The sequence below is a fragment of the Drosophila teissieri genome, chromosome 2L (assembly GCF_016746235.2).
Source record: "Drosophila teissieri strain GT53w chromosome 2L, Prin_Dtei_1.1, whole genome shotgun sequence".
In the NCBI taxonomy this organism is placed as follows: Eukaryota; Metazoa; Arthropoda; class Insecta; order Diptera; family Drosophilidae; genus Drosophila; species Drosophila teissieri.
In genome coordinates, this window is record NC_053029.1 from 9,163,462 (window position 1) to 9,175,944 (window position 12,483).

Consider the following 12,483-nt stretch of genomic DNA (forward strand, 5'->3'; position numbering starts at 1 on the left):
TCAATGCTTGCTGCTTGCTGCACTTGCACTTGCACTCGTATTATTACACATAATTGCCCCTTGCCGTTGACATTGTTGCTGTGTGGCAGTTGCACTTGCATTTGCAGTTGCTGCTGTGCTTGATATTTGCCACCGATAAAACTGTGCATATATGTATATGTATATGCGAAAATATATGGCAACTAAAAGCAAACGGGTTTCTGTAGTCGCAGCCAAGGTTTATGGCCACAAGCGTGTCAATTTAAGCCGCAATTAGGCAGTTAATAAATTTAACCGATTTTACCAGTCAGATACAGCTCCAGATGCCAGCTGATTAATGCCACTTTCCCAGCGATTCGGTAGCTGCAACGTAGAAACTCCAAATGGATTCCAATCGGATGCGATGCTGGCTATGGATGTGGCTATCCGTCATCCATCAAAGGTTTCTTCTCCGGACCAGGAAGCAGTTTCAATTCAATTCGATCCGGGCTGCCATGGTCAGTGGCTCAGTCTCAGTCTCAGTCTCAGCCTTAGACTCGGCATCGTGCAACATGTGTGTGGTGTGTTGGCACAGCAGGTGACATTTCCAGGCCAGATCAGGAAAATGTAAATAAATGATCGGACATCGGACGACACCCATGCCCATATCCATACCCATACCCATTCACATGCCCATATGATCACCCTGGCTGAACACGACATGGAGCAAGTTGTACCTGGTGGTATACGGCTATATGTTGCTGTTCATGTTGCTGTTGCTTTGATATACAAAACACTTTTTCATATCGAAATTTGTGATAGGCCGTGATTAATGGCGAGCGACACAAACACTTAATTTGACGCCAGGCCCGTAGCTGGCGCCTTGGGGAAATGGCAGCGATCCGAGCGCAAGCACTTCGAGTGCACAGCGAGAATTTCACAAGAAAATATGCCAATTTTCCATTAAAAAATCTGTTTACTGTACATCCTTTAAATATGCTAACATCTATCATCTAAAAGTTGTACATAACATACATCTCTAAATGGTATTGAGAAACTAGCAACATATGTAATTGGATTATAAATAATTATTTGTTAATATCTAAAGTAGTATCTTTTTTTCTCCCTGTTATTTTGAATTTGCTGCTGGTTTGCTGGCTGGGAGAAACAATAATCTCGGGCAAGATTAATTATTGTAATCACATCAACAGCAGAGCCATGCGAACGGATTCGTATTCGAATTTTCGGAATGGGAGTCACAGAAAAAACAAACACGAAAATGATCAATGATCATCGCAGCGTTTCTCTGTTGATTTTTATAGCGAACGCCCGATCGCCGGCCTGGGTTACACATTTCATTGGCTAATCAAGATGCTAATTTGAAGAAGATTAATTCGTGTGCGAGTTTCTGACTGCCTGCCAGGCATACCCGAAGATCCGAAGATTATAATCTGCTAAGCAAGAGGAAACTGAAGGCTTATTATTAATACAGGCCAACACAGCCCCCAGAAATGTGTCTTGTATTTAATTAAATACGCACGCACTGGGAAAATAATTTTTCAAGTTAAACGATCTTTCTAGTATGGCTAATATAATAATCTAGTACTATAATAATAATGAGACCATTACTTTATATTACAAATCTTGTATAAAAACTTTAAAATAGGTATACCACTACTTCAAAGTATTAATTTTATTATTTGTTATTTTGTTGAGTGTATCTTTTAGCCACATCCCAGAAATGTAGCGAGATTCGGGTGAGTGTTGGCTTGGCAGTGCAGTGACACGCAGATTAATTGAAATTTTATGAGTAGCGCAGACGTAAACAATCAGCGAGACCACCTTTTGCCAGCCCCTTAGGTCATAGGAGCTCGCCCAGATCCCCCTGCCCGGATAGCATATCCATGTCCAGACTCCAGCTCCAGCTCCAGCTCCAGCTCCAGCTCCGACTACGACTCCACTAACTGGCCAAGTCGGCAACGGACAGCTGTGGCTCAGCCCGTGGCCAAAAGAAACTTGCAACATTATGAAAAATGGACCACAACCACCATGCACAGTGGTGTGGAAGTTCTCTAACATACGTATTTGGCAGCAACATCAATTGAAACTTAATTTTGGAGTCTACTTGAGTACTTTCTTTCTATATATAATTTAACACAAAAATGTCCACATTTTCTATTCTTAGATCCTGCAATTGAATCAATTGTAACTATCTATCTATATCTATCTATTTATATATGCATATATTTAAATATCTCTTCTTGATACCACTGTGCTCTGTGATCCTGCTGACGCGATCGCCACGCTAATTGATAGACTGTGAAATTATTTAACAACGGCTGGAAAGTGAGCTCGGCGTGGCTGTGTGGCTCTAAAGGAGCTTCCAAGCGTGGCCAGATGGGTCAGTTGGCTTTCGACCCGGTCATCAAGTGCCTGGGACGGCATTTCTTTTTTGGTGGCTCTGGCCCCTGGCCAGCCGGCAACTCATCCATCCAGCGGAGGATCGCCGCTGACTTGCGGCTAAGTGAAAAGTGTTAAAAAGCGCAACTCACGGCGGGCAGTTGTGTGTCGGATTTGAAGACAAATGAGCAGCGTCTTTTGACATTTGCGAAATTTGAAATGTCAGCCCAAAACTGGTGGGCCGACTTCCCTTGACGAAGGTCCCGGATGGGAGGTCCAAGGTTCCATGGCGGATAAGTTGCGGAGAATTTAAATTAAAACTCAGGTGAAAGGTTATTAATTCGCAAGTGGAACTGGGGCGTAGCTCGGCTGGCTGGCTCACTGTTAATACTCGAAATCTCCACTCATTTGGGTTAATGCTGATGGCACTTGGACAGGGATGATGATGATGGCGATATGACGAATGCCAGCGGCGATGATGCCGAATAAAATGGCAATGACAGAGATGAGTGGCTTTAATTAATAAGCATATTTAGAGAGAGAGAGAGAGAGCTTTCTTTTCAGCGAAGAAGTACACAACAATGTTGCAAAATATGTATATATTAAAATATATATCACTAATATATACACTATACCTGTTAAATAACAGATATCTTCAAGTTCCTTAATAAAAAGTGACACTTAAATAAGAAAATTAACCAAAAGAAAGGATATAATGAAATCATAGAAAGTGGAATGTTATATCTCGTTGAACTCGTCTCGAAATTCCCAATCGATGGGCATTCAAAATTGAAAAACTTTAATTTTACCAAATTTTTGCATATTTTAATAATATTTAATTTTATTTAAAATGCGAAAATTGGATGAACATTTTAAATTTAATAATCATCCAAAAAGTGACACGGATCGTTAGTTTTGGTGGTCAGCTGCACAAAAAAGGCGGTAACTTGGTTAAGCGTAACTAAAAACTAAATAACTAAAAAAAGGTTTATTTGGATCATTTACTTGTTACTATATAAGCAAAGATAAAAGAAATAGCTATTCTTTCAAAAGATCTACTTTAATGTGGGCGTTTTATTGAGAGGCAGCTGTAGTGTGAAATTTGCTTAGCTACCCAGGGATCAGGGTTCCAGTTCGAAGTTACGGACAAGATGGGCACCTGGGGCTTCAGCATGGGCATGGACATGGGCATGGGCATGGATAGAAGTTAATTCGTGGCCCAAAAGATAGGTAGCCGGGCGAAATGGCAACGAGCCGTGGCCATTTCCACTTGGTAACGGTAAGCGAGGGAAATTCAGCACGCACGACACACCAAATGCGACGGAGTGGGACCAGGGGCACAAAAATAGGCAACTGTGTGACCATAACTTATGCGCAAATGATTCGATTTGGAGGCGTACAAAATGCAGATACCCCGTGCACGGCTACCCAATAATGGTCGGTCTCTCTACCGAAGAAGCTGTGAAAGTTGCACTGCGACTCGCGGGAGAAAGAGTGGCAAATTCGTAGAAAATTGAATGCCACCTACCCGTCGTCAGTAGCCAAAGATGGTTGCATTAAAAGCGAAAAAAAAATGAAGGAAAATAACTGACCACGTAGGCGGCACACGGATGCCGATGTGTAATTTTTGTGAATTTATTTTATTTGGCAACCGCAAGCTCACTCATGCACTGCGAACAAATATAAAGCCTGCGAATAAAAACCAATATGCGCAAATTCTAAATGAAATGGTTTCATTATATCTAGTAAAAATGTTTTAAGGCAATAAATTGGTTAGGTGACAACTCTATATATAGATACTGTCACACAACTTTGTTAACATATTTTTTAAAGTGACTTTAAAGATCAGCAAAAAGGCAGCAGCAGCCGTGGCAAAAAATCACAGAAAATAATTGGCAAGTTGTGGGAAAGATTTCTCCCTGGGCACTTCGTCTAATTGAAATTCCCATGCTCATCGCTCAGCGCCTCTAATGGCGACCCCAGCTGCCACTGCCACACACACAATCTGAATCTGGCCGGGCCAATTTGAGCCAAATCGCCCAACAGCACGCACTTTTGGCCAAATGCACGCACTCGTGGGCTAGAAAAACCGAAAGGGGGCAGGAGAAGGGGCAGGAAGGGGGTGGCAAATGGGTAAATGGCGATGTGGCAGGACGAAGGGCCGAAACTCGAACTCTGTGATTGTCTCTGGTTGCATTCAACGGCCATTTTCGGTGCTTTTAATTGTCAGTGACAACCATGCTCCTTCTTTATCTGGTCTGCGATTGCGAAATGGTTCTCATGTGACCCGGCATTTTAATGCTGCTAACGAAATTTAATTGGCCTCTAAATGATTTTAATTGTGCCACTGATGTTGGCCATAAGTTACATCGCAAATGGCCAGCAATTCTAGATGTTGCATCGCAGATAGCCGCATCGATGTGGCAACTCAAAGTGCTGGAATAAATGCAACAGAGAAAAGCTTAGCCTTTTCCATATGCTACGTATTTTATAGAATTATATTGAATGTATTCAATTAAAAGTGATTCCAATTCCGTTTTTATTGAAACCTTTTAGCTGCCCTCTATTAGCAATAAATATGATAATGCTGAAATACTTTGCCATCTTCGCCATAACAAACTGCACAAAAATAAACGATCAGCGATCGTCAGTTCAGTTCACTCCGCATCCGCAATAAATCCGCAACACATCCGCACCGGCATCCGCGTCGGCGTTCTCGTCGCCGTCTTTCATTTCCTTTGATCTCGTAGCGCCGATCAAATCGATCAAATGTAATTTTCGCAGCACGAACGTGCGGCATGGCCAAAAGAGACCAACCGGGCCAACTACGAGAGCGCCAAGTGCCAGCCCTCTGATTTTGGCCCCCTTTTCCTGTTGCATTGCATCTTGGCTGTGGCCAAGTACATTTACACCAATTGCACTGATCGATCTGGGTGTAAGTTGTATGCCACAGCGCAGCAGCAGCAGCAGCACCGTGCCAAATTCTTAATAGTTGCGGGCCTACTACGAGAGCATCCAGGCACCCAGCCAAAACCAAGAAAACAGAACGCAGAATGCAGAACTCAGAGCCAGGAATCACAGGCCAGAGACCAGAGGAATCGAGGAGTGAGAACCGAGAGCAGAGATCCGAGAGTAAACAGCCAGCGACAGGGCCAAGACCATCACGATGGCGTTTTGTGGTTAAACTTTGGCTGGGAGTTGAGACTAAGCCAAGAACGGCGGTACAGACGGAGAAATGGGATGTTAAACTACTTGAATTCTATAAATTATGCATGGCAACAAGTGTTAGCTTAACATACTAACTTACTAGAGTGTTGTATAATATATAAGGCACCAAATGGTATTTTACAATACCAAATAACTAGAGCCAGTTACATATAAACAGTACAGCAAACAACTTATTAACTTGCTTTTGAGAAGTATTTATAAAGAAATTCCTCTTCATTTTTTAAGTAATCAAACTAAACTTTCTGATTTGTTTTGTATCAATGAGCTCTTTTTCTGCCAGTGTAAGAATGAAGCTCGGACGCTGGCGGTTTCGCTATAATTAAGGACTTTGGTGTAATTTGTACACCTATTTAGGATCGCGTTGATTACAGGCCGGCGTTTTATTGCTTTTGACACCTAAAGGGAAACCGGCTTTGGCCCGCTGCTCCTCCACCGCATCCTTGATAACCACCCCCCCGATGCCCATGCTCCACCCCCTCCGCCAGCCCCCCCGCCTAACCCTTGGCCCCTTGGAAGCTGTGCGAAAGGCATGGAAAGCGGAACACCCGAGAGTGAGATCCCTCGATTGGCGCACTGAAGTGGATTTATTGGCTGACGTGAGTGTTTAGCGTTGACGGCATAGAACAAAAGGAATCGCCAGTTGACTCAGACCCGGGGCGTCGTCCATGGCAGCTGGGATCTCCCACATCAAGGTCCTCGATGGAGTGGTGCTCCACTTCGCCGGACATCCGCCCTTACTTGGTAATTAAGTATATATAAAACTAGCTAATATATCTTATTACTTAACTTATATTAAACGATTGAGACAAATAGTTCAATCCTTTGCATGCCAAAGGTCACCTGTTGCGAAGGCCATCAAAGTCAGCGAATCGTGGCACACAATAATTAAACGCCAGACACTATAAACATAATTCATTATCGCGCTCGCAGTGCCAGACTAAATATGGTAATTTGTCTAGCCCCAAAAAAACAAAAAAAAAAAACAAGAAGCGGGCTACCAAAATGTGTGGTGTATCATAAATAATTTGTCAGCAGTTTGCCAATAAGCGAGCCCAATCTGGCGGCATTATCGCCGGCAATTAGTTGCCAATGGCCACTGCCAATTGGAGAGTGTGTGTGTTGGTGTTGGTGTTGGCCAGTAATGGAAATCAGATGGCGTCGATGGCTATCGGGCGCGAAAAACAATCGCCCGTCTGCGGAGCGAGCTATTGAAAGCGACTATTGAAAGCATTTGTCGTCGCCAGTTTCAGTTTTTCGGGGGCGTTTCTCTGGCAGCGGTTTCCGCGAACTGCCGCCCACACAAAATCGCGGTTTCTTGGACAAATTGCTTTGACACTTTTCCAGCGAACGGCGAACTTGCAACTTTGAATACTGGAAATGGAGGACTGGTGATGCTCACTGGGGATTTGGGCACCTTGGAGCTGGGCAGCTCACAGCTCGCAGCGGGTGAGCGACTTCGACACTTGAACGCAGGCGCGGGCAGCTTGAAAAATTGCGGATATGTCACACGATTTTATGGCTATACTATATATACTATATAGGGGGGCATCCCCGGCATCCTACCAACGGCATGTGCAGGAGCAACTGCAGCAGTTGCAGTTGCAGTCGCAGCGCTGTCTCCGCGGGCGAATGCTAAATCATCATAAAAATGTTGCAAATCGCAACAGGACTTGCCTCACCCTTCCCCCTTTCCCCTCTTACCTGTTTGTGATCTGTTCTGGCCAAAGAGTCCGAGGCATTCCTGATTGCTTCGTGGGGCAGCGGCACCGTGGTAAGATGCCATTTATAGCCAACTAATTACTGAAGCTTTAGCAGTGATAATAATAAAGTTTGATGTACTTACAATAGCACAGCAGTGATGACTGTATATGAAGTGTTATTACTCAAAAGAAATATAGTTTAAATGTAGAAATAAAAGTGCTTGTAAAAATGAATTACTTAATTAAGCCAATATATTAATTTGCATTTAAATTGCATTCAGATTGCATGCAAAGCAAACTAGTTCAGCACATGTCGCTGCAAGGCGATTAGGCAAATCCACGCCATGGGCTATAGGTATAAACTTGAAAGCACTTTCTATGAAACTAACTACTCGTATATTAGAAAGCATTACGATTTTGAACTACATTTTTTGCCAGCTACTTATGACTTCGAACTACTATGCAGATGAGGGGTTCCACTTAGCGGGCATTCCAGCTGCTCACTTACGGCAAATGACAAGAAGGCTTCACACCTCGGGGAGTCCGCGCCCGTGGATGAGCACCTAGCCCCACTGCGATGGCCTCCCCAGAGGATCAGCAGTGGTGTGCGGCAAATGTGACAGCCTCCGAAGGGAGGGCCCACTGTAGATTACGAGTGCACGGCATGGCGGTTGACTTGATTCGCCGCTGGGCTGCAGTGCATTGCACAAAAGTTATGTATTAGCGCTTTTATTGGTGAAATGCACATGTTGCATGCCAACTGCTCGTTCGCATTTGGCCACATTCCACTATTGATGTGGGTAATTAAAAGCACACGATCCTCAGGCGTTTGGGTTCTCAACGCAGGCCATCTACTGAAATTACGGCGACTTGGCATAGAAACGAAAATAAAAGCTGGCTAAATAGGTCTTAATAAATAGTTCTTATTCTGTTTAGCCGACAGTTCCCAATTTCCAACCCGCTGATGTGCAAAACAGAGTTATCAAACTTGTTGTCCGAATGCAAATTACTCGGGGCGTAATTTAAATTCGAAAATGAGGAATTGCAGAGCAAAGTTGTTTCATGCCTTTCACTGAAAAGAATGTTTTCTTTATATAACATATTGTGCTGATTTAATAATTAAAATTATGAAATATATGATTCTATTTATCCATTTCATCTCGAATATGCTTATTTGCAAGTTGATAATTAGCCAATAGTCCCTAAGAGACCAACAATTTTTTGCCGTGCAGACTTGGGACCTTGGAGCCACAGTTTCTCAGCTCCTCACTTCAATCAGTAATCACAAAATTTGCTGGCTGAAAGAGGCACAAAACCTGTACACGTTTGGCGGCAACTTGGCAAAGGCAAAGGCATCGGGCCAACTGGGCAAAAGGCTGCTCCCCGGCCTTCGATTCCATGGCCGGCATCCTTTGAGCCTTTTGCCAAATTACCGCGCATTTAATTTCCACTTTGATGTTGCATGCGGCAAGCACTTTTGCGCAGTCGATGTGTTGCGCATTTTTTCGTCTTCTGTCAGCGACGCAGCAACTGAAAAGCCCTCGAAATCCGATTTGCATGTAAATTTTCCAGCACGTCTTGATTTCTTGCCCGCTGCTGTTCGCTCATAATTGCGCCAGCAAATTGGAGTTTGATTTTCGGGGGAGTGGGAATGGGATTGGTGAGAATGGGAGTGGGGCTGGATCCTCTACCAAAAGTTCAATTGTGTGTGGGCCAGAATTTATGGACACTTTTGATGGCAGCGAGACAAGTCACAACGCCAGCGGCCAAATGGCCAAATGGTTGGCCAAAAACTCGATGCCGGATTTGTTGGTTGTACTTTTTGGCGCTTCGCAGCTCCAAGCCGTTGACAACATGTTGTTGGCGCATTTCGAGCGGTATTATGATAATTTTATGGCAAATCATTTTGTTTACAATTTTACAGCCCCACGACCGCGGCACGCCCAAATTAAGACGGCCATGTGGGCGGTGCACAAAGTGCTGCGAATGATTATCGATTTTACATGGCAAATTACAGGTTGTGAGTGTCAATTTGGGTAAACTTTTGATCCCATGGAAGCGCGCTGAATTTGAATGCACACTATAGATGCATCTAAGCCTGTTTAGTCGTGGATTAGTGCTCTTTCATATACGTTAACTTACTTAAGAAGAACTTATAAAGTTAAAGATGCTTTTATTGAACTAACAAATTACCATATTTATTAAGTTTATTTCAAATGCTACCTATTGTGTGCCACAGTGAATCTCTGCTTGGCAAACCCAATTGGCTGGCTCACTTTGCGTGGTAGAAACCCGTCGGTGGATCATCGCCAATTTCTGGCGACTCTTCTGCGCGGTTCGACCCACTCAAACGAACCACCTCCACATCGACAGCCAGCACCACGACAACCACGACAACCACTGCAAACCGGCCTCGAAAGTGGGCAGAGCCACAAAGAGATCCACTCAAGAGGAGCCACCAAGTTGGGGCCACAAAGGAACTGCTATACATGACAAGTACACACACCGATCTGGTTTTCTGCTCTTTTTCATCTTCAGGGGTGGTGGTCTGGTGGTCTGGTCCAACACTTTGGTTTTGGGAACGAGCGCTAAAGAGCTGCTGATGCTGATGCCAAACGAGGCAGAGGAGGAAGCCACCCGAAGACTGCAAACCAGTTTCTTCAGCGCGACTCAGGGCCCAAAACGAGTTGCCAGCAAAGATTACAATTTGTGGGCATTTTTTTCCTTTTCGGCGTTTAGCTTTTGGCGAGCTGAACGAATCGGTGCCAATGAGGTTGGAGTATATGCAGAGATGGAGCTGGAGCTACGCCCACTTGGTGGCCTAAAGAGCTGGCTAGGAAAATGGCTGCTTATTTTACGAGTTTGAATCACTATTGCTGTTTATTAATTCACGAAATCTAAAGGAAAAAACTGAATTGATTTAATATGAATTATTACTGAGATATATTGAATAGCATATACAATGCGATCTTAAAGACTGTTTCCCTTAAAGAGATAACACCACAAGAATTGGTATCAGCTTACTTGTTCTTACAGCCAGTGAAGCGCAAAGTCTGAGAACATTCCCTTCTACCAGGGATATGCAATTAATTTTACTAAAATTACCCAGCTCCATTTGTGATATCCCTGAAATGGGATTACCATAGTTCTCGCCGAGACACAAAAAACAAAAAAACCCCTGATGGATGGATGGCTGATCGAGTGTGTGTGGTTTTTCACACTTTTTTACTTCACGCCTCCCTGCACTTGCCTTCGTCTTCGGAGGGGGCGTGGTCTGTGTCATTTCTCCGGCAATTTGGTCCGCTTCTCCGGGGCCTGAGTTCATCTAATTTCCCGGTGGAACTTTCCTCGCAATTAAGCACGCTTTCTGCCCAATTTTTACGTTTCACAAGCAGTGCACGCATCTCATGTAAAACGATGCCACATGTGTGCGCCAGTATCTCTCGGATTGGGATGTGAATGTATCTTAAAGTATAAGTATCTGTGACTGCTCACGTTAAGCGGAAGATCGGTTTTGGCTCGCTTTTCACTCGGAATCTTCTTGTGCATTTCGTATATCTGCGCCTTTTGTTTTTTTAACAAATATGAAATTATCCGAGCTGTCGAAAGTACATGGAAAAATATTCGTTTTGGTTTGCATGAAATTATTTTGGATTTTCTACGCTTCTTAGGGCTACAGATGTGAGAGGTGAAATGGCATTTTGTAGGTGCTTTTCCTTTACTTCAAAAGTTGAGTATTTTAAATAAAATTCGAACCTATTCAAAAAAGTATCTATCATTAGTATCTGTAATTATTTGTAAATGCTGAAACTTAACTTATGCTACAAAATGGCAAAAACTGTGGACTTTAATCCCGCACCCTTTTGTTGATCATAATCTCAGCTTTTCCCTTTCGTAGAAGAAGTTGCCTGTCACAAATATTTCGCCCGTTCCAGCGGCTGTGGCAATTTGCATACCAATTGCATACCCGGCCGTATGTCAAAAAATGTGAAAGTTTAATATAGAAAATGCTCAAAGGCAATGGCCCGGGTCCTGGCCCCAAAAGTTCCCCGCCACGAGGATGCCAATCCATTGACTGACAAGGACAAGTCGTGTGCGACAGTTGACAGCTGCTGCCTGCCGTTTGAATCTCTCCTCCAATCCACTCCACTCCACTCCACTGCACTCCACTCCACTTCACTGTACTCCACTCCCGATCCTGGGTGGTCGCCGCCACGGGATGCCCACCGTACAGTAGTCACTAATGGGTGGCTGCTGATGGTTTTGGAGGTGGTGCTGGTTGTGGTGGTGGGGCAGCTCCAATGGCGCCAGGCGGAGCTTGGACAAATGACAGTGGACGACTGCAGCTGATGAATTTATGCGGAAGCCGCGATGAGAAATGCATTTTTCATAATAAATTGAAGGGGAGTGGGCACGTTGGCAGCCAGTGGAGTATCAGATTTTTCAATTAAATTTTAAATATTACAGTAGCTAACAGGCACATGTACAATTATCTGTAAATTTCAATTTGCTTGGAATGTCCTTAAGTAATATAATTTACATTAAAAATCTATATTTGCTTGAAAGAAAACTGTGGTAAAATACAAGATATTCTAGCACCATGGAAATCAATTAATTAGCATTATTTACTGTGCAATTTTGAAGTTGCCTACGTATTACCAGTAGTGGGCAATAAATTTCCATCGGGAGAAAACAAACTGTCAGACATTTTTATCAGCAATTAATCGTGTTAATCAAATGCCTTGTCAGCATCATTTACCCAGAAACGAATTTACGAATTTACGTAATGCCTCGCGATCCATTACGGCTAACAAGAGTTGAGTTGAGTGAAAAGCTCTTTCGAAACGCCACAGCCGATGGCCAATCAATCAATGACAGCGACCTCAGTTCGATTTTTGATTTTTAAGCCAAGTTAGAAACTCATTGCACTTCGTAGCCGAATGCCAAACAAATTGTTGAAATTAAGCGCACGAGTCACCAACATGATCACAATGGCGTGAAGAACAAGTCAAAGTTGAGTTCGGTGCTGACTGCGTGACCGAAGATTGGATGTGGCGATGCACTGGGAGAAATAAAAATATATTTATAGGAACTAGATCTATGATCGTTGGTATAAGTTCATGATCATTAAAAGCAAGACCTAGCCTTTCTTAAATGTTATCTTAAAGTGAAAGGCATGCAAAGAAGACATATACCA